This window comes from Triticum aestivum, chromosome 3B (genome assembly GCF_018294505.1).
Source record: "Triticum aestivum cultivar Chinese Spring chromosome 3B, IWGSC CS RefSeq v2.1, whole genome shotgun sequence".
In the NCBI taxonomy this organism is placed as follows: Eukaryota; Viridiplantae; Streptophyta; class Magnoliopsida; order Poales; family Poaceae; genus Triticum; species Triticum aestivum.
Genome location: NC_057801.1, coordinates 81,280,155 through 81,293,616, shown reverse-complemented (window position 1 = coordinate 81,293,616; position 13,462 = coordinate 81,280,155). Strand labels below are relative to the sequence as shown.

The window sequence follows — 13,462 nt, the reverse complement described above, 5'->3', positions numbered from 1 at the left end:
ATCAAAATGTACAACAAATATTTCTCATTTTGGTCTCGGTAAATAAGAACAGCAAATACTCCCTCCATTTTTATTTACTCTGCATATTAGAGTTGACTGAAGTCAAACTTCATAAAGTTTGACCAAGTTTATAGAAAACAATATAGACATTTATCATAATAAATCTATACGATGTGAAAGTACATTAATAATAAATTTAATGCTATTGATTTGTTATTGTATATCTTAATATTTTTATTTATAAACTTGGTCAAAGTTTGTAAAGCTTGATTTTGACCAAATCTAATATGCGAACTAAATAAAAACGGAGGGAGTATAAGACTAAAACATGTTAATAAGTTCAATAAAGGTTCCACTAGGACCAAAAGACGCTCAAACAACATCAATGCCTAAACTTTAGTAGCATGCCTATGTGACATCATATGTAGTTTCAAAAACCCACAACAATCACATGTAGGGCTGCTCCAAGAAACTCAAGAGCTTAATTTCATCTTGATGCAACGCGAAAAGAAGGCAATTTTTAGTTATCCATGACCACCAGAAGTAATCAGTACCGGGTCCACAAGGATTGCTGGGTACTGACTATTGAATGTTAGAAGAACTAAATGTATAGGAATAAGCTATAAGTACGACATAAGTACTCTGTCTAGAGCAGCCACTTACAACACAAAGAAGACATGAAAATTGGAATATCATGAATTCATAATAGAAAATATCAACATGATTAAGGTCTGGCCTCTATTCTGGATTGCTTTTTAAAGCTTTGCGTAGTAATATGGTATTTTAAAGATTGCCCAAATTTAAGAAGGAAACAGTACTGCTCATAACCTGAACAAATGGGATAGCCTGCTAGTTCCAGGTCGTTACTAAACTGTATTGCCTTTTTGTATCAAGTAAATTGTAAATCTAGCATGAAGAGAATTGACTGGCTGTGATATTGAGTCATTATTTAGACCTGTCTAATTTGCTCATCTTCAACCATTCAAGAAGATGTGATATTGAGTCCCAATCCAAGCATTATAAACATCAATCCAATTATCAATATGATCACACAATAATTTAGTATGGATTTTCACATAGAGACTGGATAGCAGCACATCTGTGAGCTTCTGAAAGAGGGCTTAACCAATGTTATCGAGAGAAATAAATGGTGATTATTTCCCAAACATTAATATTGTCCAATAGGGCTCACAGTGCGATTGCTGATCACATCCTCGTAATATAGAACAATACTCCGGATACTCTTAAAGCTCACTAAAGCATTAGCTGCCAACTCATTAAACCTCTTTAGTTTAGCAATCAACGATTTTGTGTCAATTGTTGGCTTATATTGAGCAAGAACATCAGCCTGCAGAGAAGAAAAATGGAGGACTGCTTTATTCTGCGGTACATCCACAATAGTACAGCAAATAAAGTAGTTAAAGGTGCGCTAAGATGTAGCGGGTTCATCCTTGCTTTGTGATACCAAAAGTTGCAGACATAAATAAAATTCATAACACTGTGGGCTGTGAGTAAGATGAAGAAAAGAAAAAAAGGTGAACCTTGCCTCCCGTGATGGTCATGAGCTTTATGAGTTCCATTTAGTTTCTTGGTATCTCTATCATAATCATTTGCCCCTAAAGAGATATATGAGCTTTATGACACATATTTTTGGTCGGAGGGAGTACATGATAACATGAGGTAAGTTCTTTTTCACAGTAATAATCTTAATCATGAGCCATCACTATGTAAAATCTCAGAGCTGGTAAAAAAGAGTTCATAGTCCAGACATGTCTATGGTACATCTAGGAACCAACCGTGACCATACTCCACTATGAGCAGGTCAAAAGCATGGGAAAAAGAAAGAGGCTCACCTTGGAACAAACACACTGAGCAAACACACAGCAGAAGAGGAAGCAGCAAATCAAGCTGCGCCATCTCACTGTGATCTTGATTTAGACCGCATGCCTGTACTTTGTATTAACTACATAGATACAACTTTTAAAGTTGAAGTTGAGATGACTAAATGAAATGAACATATGAGGCATTAGATTATTATATACAAACTCAAACATGAATTTATACATGGAACTGAATAATGCTAAAGGCGACAAGTATTTGGTATAACTGAAGTATCGAAAGCAGGGCCCATAACGCCACCGAAAAAGTATGATCACACTTTAGGTTACATATTTCATTTTTCCTGCATATTGCAGGTGCCACATAACCGAACCAATAGTACACTAACCAAAAGGTCATTGAGTAACCAATAAATGCCAGCTAACCAAAACGCCATATCTATAGAATATAGGGAGTTGTCTACCAACCGGAAGGTGTACCCAATGTTCTTTACATAACAGATTCTAAAACCTGGTAAATAAATTATTCTAAAACCTGCATATAAGCAATCAGATATTGTACCATTCTGTCAAGAAAATAGATAACTGAAGCACTCCTGCTGTATAAAACATGATTAACGGATGCACGCCGTAGATGAACGATTATATGCATATTACCAGCCTCATCCTATCGTCGAGAGGAGCAAACCACAAACGGAGTTGGATGGTATAATAAATGATTACTCAGGTGCATAATTCCTATGCTATTTTAATGAATGTGAGACCCAATCGCATAATATTGTCATTCAACCACTTGGCGAAAACTTTGCCCTTAGGAGGATAAGGAAAATAACAAATATTTTGGCAAATAGGCTCAGTTTCGGTACTGTACTCGCTGAGTCTGGTTGTAAAAGTATTAATGCCAGTTTTGGGAACATGTAGTTTAGCAGTTAAATCAAGCAAAAGACGGGAAAAGGATTCATCTTAGTGACTTCTGAGGAAGATATTTCAGTGTCAAATGGTACAACAACAACAAAGCCTTTAGTCGCAAACAAGTTGGGGTAGGCTAGAGGTGAAACCCATAAGATCTCATGACCAACTCATGACTCTGGCACATGGATAGCAAGCTTGAAACATGCCACCCAAATTGCAAAACTGTTATATAAAAAGAACAAAGAAACAGGTAAAATTGAAAGAATTGCACATCGACAGTTGGTGTCACCACAAACCCAATATTTAATCAGACGGCTCACAGAAGCAAAATTAGACCTACCTACTGTTGGCTCTTACTGGGAAATGGGGAGAAATGATAGCTAAGTGCACCTTGTAGCTTAACAGAGTTTGATCTATGCAAGATAAAGTGCAATTTTGAATAGATTCTTAACTGTAACATAATAAATTGTATTGTTTTATAGAAACATCTGTAGACAAATACTTGAAATAAAAATATGCCATGAACCCTTATTCCTTTAAAGGGTCTAAAATAAATAAGCATCAATATGTATGACCACACAAGCCATTAAATCTTGTGCTTTTAAATTTTCAATTACAGCAATGGAGTTCATTTTCGAGGGATTATTAACGGTCATGTATAATAAGTCGAATGAAGATCTGAAAGTACCTTGTAGGAAAGCTGATTGCAAAATTACAAATTGTAAGCCAAATCAGTTCAAATCTGACCAAACTCTGGATGACTATCTCATGATTCCCAATATACTGATCTTTCAAGGCATCAAACGAAGTGCACTCCCTATGAAATGTGAAATCGAGAAACAATCAACGCCTATGGAGTGGACACAAGTCAATAGCAATGCAAAATAAAGAAATAAGCCAAGCAAACACTCAACAACCTACCGAATGTTAGGATTAAGACATCCAGATGCTCTTCTTCTGGTGGAGCACAATGTTTACTCGAGATCAGATTCTACCCCGGATGAGTGTATGCATCGACAATAGTAAATTTCTCTCCAAGACTGTTGAAAAGAGCCAAAGGCATGAAGACAATTACCAAGCCAAGCAAACAGTAGCAGACACATATAACAGCCGATGTGCGGAATTACCTGTCACAAAACGAATTTATGTCAGGGATATCCTCATTGATATACGAAAAGCAGGCCAAGCAACCAATGAGCCCCTTGTACCTGTCGGAAAGAAACAAGAAGGAAAAAAATATCAAGGACAATGATCAAAAAGAATCAAGAGCGTTGTCTAGAAAGCATCCGAAATAAATGTCACAAACAATGTGTTCTTTCTCAATACACAACAAGCATAATATAGTGTAGAAATAAGCCTTGCTTCTCTAGACCTTTAATCAAGCTATGAAGGACATAATGTCAAAATGATAACTGCCGAGAAAGGAAATCACTAACATCCATGTGTAATATGTGATTGAGGTTAATGCCTAGCAAATTACCAAAGATTATATGCACATAGGAATATTAAAACCTGCAGGTATTTCTTGGTACAGAGCAGACCTACGAATTCTATTACAAAGCACCCACGCGGTCTCGCTCCTCTTTTTCTATCGCTGCCGCTGCCCGTGCTACCTGCCTTTTTCTCTCTAGCACCATGGGGATCGGGGGAAGGGGAGCTAGGGATGGAAGGTGGAGGGACTAGCGTGGGGAGGTGGAGGAGGAGGAGAGGCGGAGGCACGGGAAAGAGAACGGAGGAAGTGGGGAGGCGGCGACAGCGGCTAGGAGGGAGGTCGAGGAGGAGGAGGGACGGTCGCGTGCTGTCGTGGGCGTGGGTGGGGAAGCTGATGCAACCAGACACCAAAACTATTAGCTGCCTGAAGGAGTGATGGGCGACGCGGAGGGCGACGCGTCTGGGACGCGCGATGCGGAGGGCGACGCGTCTAGGGCGTGCGAGGCGAAGGGCGACGCAGCGAGCGCCGCGGCGGAGGTGGCCGGCTGGACGGTGGTGCGGCCTGCCGCGGGGCGGCCGCGGAGGGGCGCGCTGCCAGAGGGGCGGCCCCCTGCTCCGTCCTTCTCCGGCAGCCGGTTCTGGGCGCTAGAGGGGTTTGACTCCGACATCGACGCCGACGAGGTAGGTTCTCAGGTGAGTTTAGGTAGTTCCGGTGGTTCGCCGAGGCCCAAGGATGGGTGCTCGGTGGGCGATTTCATCGCCCGTGCGGAGGAGCTTGGGGGCTCCTTCGTGGCTGGTCGGCGGCGTGCTTTTGCTCCCGGAGGGAATGGAGGCCGCCGCCTGGCGGCGCGGATCTGGTGCCCGCCAAAGGGGGTGGATGCGGGCCCAGAAGGCCGCTCGTGCGCCATCCCGGTGGCGGTCCGCCGAGATCTGGTGCTGGCGGAGCCCCCTCGGGCTCTTTCGTGCCCGCCGGAGCCGGCCGGGGCTGGCGACGGCGGCGGCGGGGCTGGCCGGGCAGGGGCTGCACGGAACCTGGCTAGGGTTTCCGGGGCACCGACGGCTGGGCCTGTTCCGGTGTTGGGCCAAAGTGATTGGCCCAGCCTGCCAGGGGGTGGGCTGGGGGACCCTGCGTTGGGCCAGCAGGCTTCAGCGCCTGCGGGGCCGGTGGGCTCAATGTCGCTCCCCACCGTGACTGGGCCAGGAGGGGGGCAGGGGCTACCCACCGAGTCGGGGCTAGTCCAATCAGGCCGAGTGGCCGGTTGCGAGCCTGCGCCTCGGCCCGGGCCCAGCGTGACGGAGAAGCCGAGGCCGTCTCCTCCTATTAATAGGTGGATGTGGGTTCCGAAAGGAACCCTAGATCTATCGCTAGGGTTTCCTGCCTCTCCCACGCAGGTGCGGCGCTTCGGACATCTCGCGTGTCGTCTGCTCCGATCCGCCCCTCCTCCTCCCCTTTCGTGCTCATACGCCACTGTGGTGCGGATGGGGTCCCGCCGGAGTGACAAGCCCCCCATGTCACCCCCGATCCCGGCGGCGGAGCGCCAGCGTGAAAAGGATCTGCGGGCGAAGGCGCTCGCCAAGGTGCCAGTGTCTCCAGCGGAGGATGGGGGCTGGGGGCCGCCGCCTCCATGGTGGATCGCTGAGCAGGAGCGGAAGAAGGACGAGGAGCGAGAGCGAAAGAAGAGGAAGAAGGAGGAGTATCGGCGGCGGGGACTCGAGCAGAAGAAGGAGCTCAAGCGGAAGGAGTCCCAGCTCCCTCTGGGCGGCGAGCGGGCCGGGGTTCCGCAGGCCAAGAAGCCAAAGCATAAAGGGGACGGCTCGGCGCCGCTGCTGTTGGCGGCTGGCCACGAGGCTTCTAAGGGATCGGCGGACGCCTCGATCCCCGTGGAAGAGGCCGACGGGCCGGAGTGTTTCAAGTGCGGCAGGATGGGGCACTACCAGAACATGTGCTCCTTCAAGCCCCTGTGTGTCGTCTGCCACGGGGAAGGACATGCGTCTGCCTACTGCCCCACGAGGGGGAGGCCCCTGGCGCTGCAGATCATGGGCAACGCGATTCCGGGCGAAGGCTTCTTCTGCCTCCCTTTCGTGGACACGGAGGGGGAGGAGGTCCGTGCCCCTCTCGTCTCGGATACGGCGATCATTTCGGCGGCGCCGGGCAAGCTCTCCATCCCTATCCTCGAGGCGGAACTCCCTCACCTCTTCGAAGGGGAGTGGGACTGGCAAGTCTCGGCCGTCGGAGCCGACCAGTTCTCGGTCGTCTTCCCCGACAAGTCCATGCTAAGGATGGCAATCCGCAGCGGCAAGCTCTACTTCTCCCTCCACGACATCATGGCGGACATCAAGGAGGCGCGCCCAGAGGAGCCCACGGCCGAGCTCATGCCAGACACCTGGGTCAAGCTGTGGGGCGTGCCACCCAAGCACTGCCACGTGGACCGCCTCATGGCCGCCACTGTGATGATTGGACGCCCGATGGAGGTGGATCTGGCGTCGCTGTCCGGCCTGGGTCCGGTGCGGATGCGTTTCGCGTGTCGTGCCCCGGATAAGCTCAAGGGATACGTGCAGATCTGGTTCAACAGCGAGGGATACACCTTCCGCCTTGAGGCAGAGGCGGGCGCTCAGCAGGGCGCGGCTCCAACCCCCCTCCGCCTCCGCCGTCTGACCTCGACAAGGGCCAGGAAGACAAGGACAAGGACAAGGACAAGGACCAGAACATGAGCACGGGGGATGACTCCATCGACATGGCTACTTGGGACAAACTGGGCCTCAAGGACAAGGATGGGCAGGCTGCGCCTCCGGCGGTGGGCGCGGCTCAGGATCAGGAGATGTGCCAAGTGGTGGTGGGCAGCAACGAGACGGGTTTCAACCAGTACGGATCCAACATGACCATGAGCCTTGACATCGACAAGGGCGTCTCGGCGTCCTGCGACTCGGAGGGCCGCTCGACGCTGGTCTCCCCGGTGGTTGCGCTGGTGGACGCGTCAGGGGCTGTGGCAAGCCCTCCCAAGGTGGTGACCGGCAGTGGCGGCGGCGTGTTGAAGCTTCAGAAGAAGATGGCGGGCCGCAAACCACCTGCGGTGGAGCCAGCGGGCACCCCCGAGGTCCGTGCGAGCGTGTCAGTCCAGAGGCCGGTGGTGATGGCACTGGCCTCTCCAGGGGGGCGTGCAGGGGACACCCCATCGGTCATCCCCCCCCCCAACCTCCGGATGCTCTTCGGGTGGCAGTGGCCAAGGTGGCTCCCATCCCCACGGCCAGGCGGTCCAAGGCGGTGGCGTCCCCGGCGACTCAAGAGAGGACGAGCTCCCGTCCGAAGGGCGCCAAGGGCAACATGCCGTCACTCCAGCGGGCCCAGCTCCTCCAGGCGCAGAAGAACCTCGAAATCGAAGGTAACCCCATGCCCCGCTTTACGATTTTTGAAGATTATCCAGATGAGTGCTTGAGGGGTATCTTAGCGGATAGTGGCGTCGCGATGGCTGATGCGGGGGAAGCGCAAGAGGTGCTGTCTCTCATTCGTGCGAAGGAAATCGCGCAGGCTGCGCTTGCTAAGGCAGCGCAGGCCCGCGCTGCGCCTGTAGCAAAGGAAGCAGGGGCTTCTCTGGTGCCAGGTGTGCGGCCCGAACAGGAGGACCAAGTAGCAGGGGCTGCACCGTCCTCCCCCAACCGTCGTCCTGCCAAGACACGGCGCGTGGCCAAAGCAGTTACCGCTCGCGGTATCCGTCTACGAAACCGCATCATCTAATGCGTTTCATCTTCTGGAATATTCGAGGCTTCGGCCACGCTGGGAGGCGGACCCAGTTACGAGAGTTCATTAGGAACGAGGAAATCGACGTGGTCGGATTGCAAGAGACTATCAAGGCCGATTTCAACCACCGGGACTTGCTTGCGGTTGACCCGTTGGAGCGTTTCGTCTGGCACTGGGTGCCTGCGGTAGGACACTCCGGGGGTTTGCTGCTAGGAGTTAACCTAGTCTGCCTTGAAGTGGTGGCTTGGGACGCCGGCCGCTTCTTCCTGTCGGCCCACGTGCGGCACCGCGCCACTCTTCAGGAGTGGGTGGTGATTGCCGTGTATGGCCCGGCCAATCACTCGCTCTCGCTGGAGTTCTTGGAAGAGCTTCAGACAAAGGTGAGGGCTGTTGGCGTGAGCAACCTTCCTCTGTTGGTGGGGGGTGATTTCAACTTGATCCGCTCGGGAGCGGACAAGAACAACGGTATTATTAACTGGTCAAGGGTGGCCATGTTTAATAATGCTATTGCTTCCATGGCCCTTAGGGAAGTGGCCCGCGTGGGGGCTCGATATACCTGGACTAACAAACAGCTAACGCCGGTGCGTTCGGTCTTGGACAGGGTTTTTATGTCCTCGGAGTGGGAGGTGTTGTTCCCCCTGTGCTCTCTACACGCAGAAACTAGGATCGGGTCGGACCACGTCCCCCTCATCCTTTCCTCGGGGGAGGAAAGGCTTAAACGTAGCCCGCGTTTCTTCTTCGAAACAGCATGGCTGGAGTCTCCGGATTTCGAGCAAACCTTCCTTTCGAAGTGGGCGAATTGCGTTGCTCGCATTGGGCGAGTACGCGGCCCCATGGAGTTCTGGATTGCCGCAGGGGCGGGTATGCGAGCGGCTCTCAAAGGGTGGGGAGCTAATCAGGGTAGGGCGGATAAGCGGTTAAGGGTGCGCCTGACCGAGGAGCTAGCCCAGCTAGACGCAGCGGCAGATCTGCACATCTTTTCCGCGCAGGACTGGGCCCAGCGCTACGCGCTTGAGGCCCAAGTCGAATCCCTCCTCAGGGCCGAGGAAGAGTACTGGCGTAGGCGCGGTGGAATAAAGTGGACGCTCAAGGGTGACGCGAACACAAAATACTTCCACGCATACGCAAATGGCCGACGCCGTAAGTGCGCTATCCTTCATCTTCAATCGGAGCAGGGGCTCCTACTGCGGCAACAGGATATCATCCGGCACATCTACGAGTTCTACATCCAACTCATGGGTTCCAGGGAGGAACCCAGGGCTTGCCTGAGGGAGGATGTGTGGGAACCTGCGTTGCGGGTCACGGACGAGGAAAACGAGAACCTGAGCTTAGCCTTCCTCCCGGAGGAGATTGACAAGGCGACGCTGGGTATGAAATCGGACACTGCGCCGGGGCCGGATGGGTGGCCGGTGGCGATGTTCAAGCGGTTTTGGCAAGTGCTCAAAAACCCCATTTTTGACGTGTGTAATGGTTTTATGCGCGGTACGGTAGACATTTCCCGCCTGAACTTTGGGGTTCTCTCTTTGATCCCCAAGGTCCCGGGTGCGGATCACATCAGACTTTTTCGACCTATTGCTTTAATTAACGTCCCGTTTAAAATTTGTGCTAAGGCTTGTTCTACTCGCATGTCTCCGATAGCCCACCGCATTATTAGTAGAACCCAGTCCGCGTTCATTCAGGGCCGAAACATCTTGGAGGGGCCGCTGGTCCTTCAAGAAATTATCCACTCCCTTAAGCGCGCTCGACAGCCAGTGATTATCCTCAAACTCGATTTTGAGAAGGCGTACGACCGCATGAACTGGGAGTTCCTCCGACAGGTACTCCTGGACCGAGGTTTCTCGTCGGTTTGGGTTCACCGCATGATGCAGTTGGTCTCGGGAGGCCAAACGGCGATCGCGGTGAACGGAGAAGTAGGGAACTTCTTCCGCAACAAGCGCGGGCTGCGTCAAGGGGACCCAGCGTCGCCGTTGCTTTTTAACTTCGTGGCGGACGCTTTAGGCGCCATGCTAGACAGGGCTCGTCTAGCCGGCCACATTAGGGGTGTCGTGGACAACCTAATCCCGGGAGGAGTGTCGCACCTGCAATACGCGGATGACACCCTTCTTCTTTTCGAGCCCGACACACATAGTATCGCTTCGGTCAAAGCCATACTGTTGTGCTTCGAACTCATGTCGGGACTAAAAATTAACTTCCACAAAAGTGAGGTGGTGTCCATAGGGATGGATGCGACAGAAAGTCAACGGGTCGCCAACCTGCTTAACTGCAAACTAGGCCAGTTCCCGTTTACTTACCTCGGGCTCCCAATAGCGGCAAAGAAGTGTACAATCGCTGACTGGGAGCCCCTCTCCTCCAAGGTGGCGAATAGGGTTTGCCCGTGGAGGGGCCGTTTTATGTCTTCAGGGGCAAGACTAATCCTTACCAACACCAGCCTCTCATCTTTGCCCATGTTTGCCATGGGTCTGTTCTTGCTGGCGGACGGGGTACACTCTAAGTTTGACACACCGCGGTCCCGTTTCTTTTGGGAAGGAGCGGGACCGAAACGAAAATACCACATGGTTAAATGGCAAGCCGTGTGTCGTCCCAAAACCCAGGGGGGTCTCGGGATCATCAACTCCAAGTTGATGAACATCGCACTAATGTGCAAGTGGATCTGGAAAATGACTCAGGGTGAGACTGGCCTCTGGATCGACCTCCTCCGGGCAAAATATTTCCCGCAAGGGGATTTTTTTGACGCGGCTCCCAGTGGGTCTCCTTTCTGGAATTCCATTCAATCCCTTAAACCCCTCTTCGCCAGGGGCGCAAAGTTTGCGGTTAACAACGGACACTCTACGCGTCTCTGGCTTGATCACTGGATTGGCCAGCGCCCATTATGGACGGAGTTTCGACAACTATACTCCTTAGCGGTCGAACCCGAACAACGGGTTGCCTCGGGTCTTAACACCTCCCCCCCTGTATTAACTTCAGACGTGAGCTAACCGGGCCGGAGTTGGCAGACTGGGACCGCCTTCTGACGCTACTTGCGGACGCCCGACTGTCGGAATCCGCGGACCTGATCTCGTGGAGACTTGCGAGCTCCGGCAAATTCTCTGTCAAATCCATGTACAGAGAGCTATGCCACGGTCAGATCCCGGCGGCGGCCACGGGGCTTTGGAAGGCAAAGATCCCGCTCAGAATAAAGGTCTTCCTTTGGCAACTTTGTCAAGATCGCCTTCCTACCTCTATTAACCTCGCTAAACGCAACGGCCCCGCCTCCGGCCCCTGTGCGCTGTGTGGGGTCCCGGAAGACGCTGACCATACCTTCTTCCTTTGCTCCCTGGCTCGTTTCGCTTGGAGCGCGGTCCGGGAGGCCGCGGGAGTGGATTGGGATCCACGCTCCCGACCTGAGCTCGTATCTTTCTTATCTGGGTTTCAAGGCGCGTCTCGTAGGGTCATGTGGACTTGTGTGGCGGCTATGCTATGGGCTATTTGGAATACCCGTAACAAGTATACTATTGAGGGGGTGTTTCCCTCGCATCCCGCTGACGTTATCTTCAAATGCATCATTTTCTTGCAGCAATGGGCACCGCTGGGAAGACAACAGGACTCTGATCTCCACCGCCAAGCTATCTGTCTCCACGCCGTCTACTCTGAGGCTCGAGCTCCGTCGCCTGCTCAACTGGTTGCCGCATAGGGATGGGCAACCCCCTTTTTGGTCTTAGTACCTTCCGAGCCTGCGTGCTCGTTGCTTTTGGGCCGTTCTCTGCCTTGTAACGCAACTGTGCGCTCATTTAGCGGCCTATCCTCTTATCAGTCGTGTTAGCTTATGTTGTTTCGGTCGGTGGTTGTGCTACTCTGCCTAAGTTTGGGGGCTTTATTAATTTAAAGCCGGACGTCTCTGACGTCTATGTTCTAAAAAAATAAAAAAAACCAGACACCAAAGCACCCAGCTCGGCGAACATAGTCACAAGTTCTACATCATTACAATACGTACAGAACAACCAGCACAACAACCTGATGCAGCACCGACATGCTCTCTAGGCTTTCAAAGAACTATCCATTGCAATGAAATTACTTAGCGCCATTTCAAAAAAATCATCTTGATATTAAAATTGTAACCCAGAAACATCTTGGCAGCAATAACACTCTCAACCTATAACCTAGCCAGTTCAAAAAAAAGTCTATCGCCATAGTATAAAACTGTCCTGCTTTGCAACAGCATAATACAAAATATATGATGTCCACTGCCCTGAACATGAGAGATTGAGAAGGCAATGTATCAGCTAGTGGCATCAGAAAAATTGTTTCAAAGATGACTGCAACTGCCTCAGGCTTAGAATTGTGGAACCGACTGGACTGATATGGACGTTTCACTGCATAACTTTGCAGTGTTTGAAATGATCATCACCTAGTCAGTAAAACAACTAATTCTACAGGATTTTATATGCTACCCAAATCTTATAACCCTAAACCCACACCAGATTTTGGAGAGGAAAACATGGGAGGTGAAGTAGAAAACACTTAAACTATTTTCCAGCCATCGCGTCATTATGTAGAGTGAAGATGAGAACGGTCCAAGTAGTAAATATAGTAATTTAAATCTTGTGCTTTTTATGGGATTTTTAAAATCACTTTGAGATGGCAGTTTCATAAGTAATTCAAAATCATGGCCAATACAGAAGTGAATAACAGGAAGGGTAAATTTAACTATAAGTATTTCCTCTATGTCCTACTCAAAGTGTTAACCAGTTAGAAACACAACAAATTAACTCCAAAAATACTGAACTTCTATCTATATGATTTTAAACCTCTTATTCTTTTATTTCTTTGTGAATAATTTTTACAAGGTCCAGCCTTCAGTTAGGGGGTCATCATAAATGATGAGAAGTTCAGAAAAGCAGAACCTGATCAAAGGGAAAGTTGTGGCTACTCTCGGGTGTACCTACACCCGAGTTTGGAAAAAAAAGAAAAACATGATCAAAAAATGTCAAAAATATCTGCAGTTTGGGGACATGAAACTTCATCAAATGTTCAAGCTTTTTGCAAGAATTCAGCTAAAAACAACATCCGAGGAGCTCTCACAAAAAAAAACCAAAATCAATGCTCAAACAGTGCACAAACTTAGAACATTGATTTTGTTTTTTTTGCCGAGAGCTCCTCTGATGTTTTTTTCGCTGAATTCTTGCAAAACGCTTGAACATTTGATGAAGTTTCATGTCCCCAAACTGCAGATTTTTTTGACATTTCTTGATCATGTTTTTCTTTTTTTTTCCAAACTCGGGTGTACCTACACCCGAGAGTAGAAAAGCTGGTCTCCTGATCAAAAGACCTGGCATGTCCTAGTCTTGAAGTGTTGTAGATTCATAAATAAAAGAAATAATGTATTATAGTACGATTTCCCAGTTTACCTATTGTATTATACACCCCTAACAAACAATTATGGAAATGTGAATAAGTTGTAAGAGGTAACTGGATGAAGATCATAACGACGAAGTTTACTGAATCGTGATTCATGACTATGGAAGTCAGAGCATATTTCTTCCAACAGTATTATACTCTAGCAGGTTGA

General features: G+C 49.9%; 1 long non-coding RNA gene across 1 annotated transcript; it reads right to left on the bottom strand.

The window, feature by feature from the left end:
- Positions 1-248: 248 nt before the first annotated feature.
- Positions 249-3,963, bottom strand: LOC123064873 (uncharacterized). Its single transcript, XR_006430828.1, has 3 exons — positions 3,878-3,963; positions 3,672-3,790; positions 249-3,567 (listed from the first exon to the last, which is right to left on the bottom strand). It is a non-coding gene; the product is annotated as an uncharacterized lncRNA (long non-coding RNA).
- Between the last annotated feature and the right edge of the window lie 9,499 nt (positions 3,964-13,462).